This window comes from Bos javanicus, chromosome 18 (assembly GCF_032452875.1).
Source record: "Bos javanicus breed banteng chromosome 18, ARS-OSU_banteng_1.0, whole genome shotgun sequence".
NCBI lineage: Eukaryota > Metazoa > Chordata > Mammalia > Artiodactyla > Bovidae > Bos > Bos javanicus.
Genome location: NC_083885.1, coordinates 46,445,575 through 46,447,749, shown reverse-complemented (window position 1 = coordinate 46,447,749; position 2,175 = coordinate 46,445,575). Strand labels below are relative to the sequence as shown.

General features: G+C 50.8%; 1 pseudogene; it reads right to left on the bottom strand.

The window, feature by feature from the left end:
* Window positions 1-212: 212 nt before the first annotated feature.
* On the bottom strand, window positions 213-1,936 carry LOC133229424 (etoposide-induced protein 2.4 homolog; annotated as a pseudogene).
* Window positions 1,937-2,175: the final 239 nt, after the last annotated feature.

The following is a 2,175-nucleotide window of genomic DNA, read 5'->3' as shown; positions in this document are numbered from 1 at the left end:
AGTGCTTAAAGTCTGTAGTGGTGTCAGGAAGATTCTGCCTTACGTGCACCAGAGACAAAAGTCCGGATTCCTCAGAGAGAAGGGAATGTATCTAGGGCCTTTGGCATGGTGGGCCCCAGCTTCCCTGGGAGGGGATGGAGGTGAACCAGGAAAAGAGCTGCCGCAGCATCCTTCCAATCCCTCCCATCTCCTCCAGATTGCAGGTGATGGACTCAGGGGCCCACAGCAGCCTTCAGTTCAGGCAGGAGATGGGTGTGGTGAAGAAACTCTGCAGAAGTGGAAATTACTGCAGGTTCACCCATCTTGTGGAAGAGTCTGCTGCTCAAGAAAATCACTAAGGAGAAGAGCTGCAATTTGAAAAGGTTTGCTTTGCCAGGGATCTTTGCTTCATTGGCATTGATAAGGAATAAAGGGAAGAGGACAGAGAAGGGTCAGCCACTGACAATGTTGGAGACTGCCTTGCTGTGAGGAAAGCCAGGGGCAAACCAAATCCAAAGCAAGGCCAATTCCTTTCTGTGTTTGACAACCGCTGGTGCATTTCAATTCCTTTATGGAACCATCCATTCAAGCAATATAGTGAGTTAGAGCTTCCCTAATAGTTCAGTTGGTAAAGAATCTGCAGGAACCCCAGTTCGATTTCTGGGTCAGGAAGATCTGCTGGAGAAGGGATAGGCTACCCACTTCAGTATTCTTGGGCTTCCCTTGTGGCTCAGCTGGTAAAGAATCGTCCTGCAAAGCAGGAGACCTGGGTTCAATCCCTGCGTTGGGAAGATCCCCTGGAGAAGGGAAAGGCTACCCACTCCAGTATTCTGGCCTGGAGAATTCCATGAACTGTGAGTAGTGAGTAGAAAAGAGACATATGCAGAAGACTAACCAGACTAACCAGCTAGATGGGAAAAAGACTCACAAACATCCCCTGGAGGAAGAAGAGAGCCTGCAGCGAAAGGCTGAAGAGCATGTCAGCAATTATTTTGCTACACTAGGGAATGTGGGTGGAGAAGGCAATGGCACCCCACTCCAGTACTCTTGCCTGGAAAATCCCATGGATGGAGGAGCCTGGTAGGCTGCAGTCCATGAGGTCGCTAAGAGTCAGACACAACTGAGTGACTTCACTTTGACTTTTCACTTTAATGCATTGGAGAAGGAAATGGCAACCCACTCCAGTATTCTTGCCTGGAGAATCTCAGGGACGGGGAAGCCTGGTGTGCTGCCGTCTATGGGGTCACACAGAGTTGGACATGACTGAAGGGACTTAGCAGCAGGAGCAGCAAGGAATGTGGGAGGCTTCCTTCCTGATACCTCGGATGCCAGGTCAGCTATATCATGGAACCAAATTGAGCTTACGACTTTGGTGAGCGCAAAGAGAGAGTGCACCGAGAGAGCTCTGAAAGTTGACCCAGGGAAAATCTCCAGCCATGACCAAACATCCCTGTGTAGTGATGGGATCACCAATAATCTGGGCTGCTACTGACTGAAGCACAGGAATAAACACGTGATGAAACAAGAGGAGATTGAACCAGAAAACTCCACCATTCCAAGTGCAGCACTGAAAAATTCTCCTAACAACATGTGGTTCACGCTCCTGCTTCCTCTCAGTGCTCTGGGCTCTCCTCTGAGCCAGGACACTGCTTGCCTTTCTTGGACACTGCTCTTCTCTCTTTTGTTGAATTTGAGCATCTAGCTTTGAGATGGTACAAATTCCCCAGATGGAGGTTTTGATTCCCCTGGCAGGGTCCTGCAGAAAGGTTTTGATACTGTAAGCCATTTCCTCACTGCTCAAACTATCAACTACACAAAGGAGAGAGAGTTGTCCCCAGACCTTTCATTGTGAGGGACACAGCTGCTTTGCCCCCGGGGCTCCAGATCTAGTCAGGCCTCTCACCCCATGTGGACCCACTCAGCACCTCCCAGCCCAACCTGCCTGGCCACCCACTCCTGCCCCCGTGCTCCGGGGCCAAGGCCGCTGCACCCGTACTCTGGCCTATACTTGGTTCAACCAGACAAGACTCTTTCAGTTCAGTTCAGTTCAGTCGCTCAGTCGTGTCCGACTCTCTGTGACCTCATGAATCTCGGCACGCCAGGCCTCCCTGTCCATCACCAACTCTCGGAGTTCACTGAGACTCACGTCCATTGAATCAGTGATGCCATCCAGCCATCTCATCCTCTGTCGTCCCC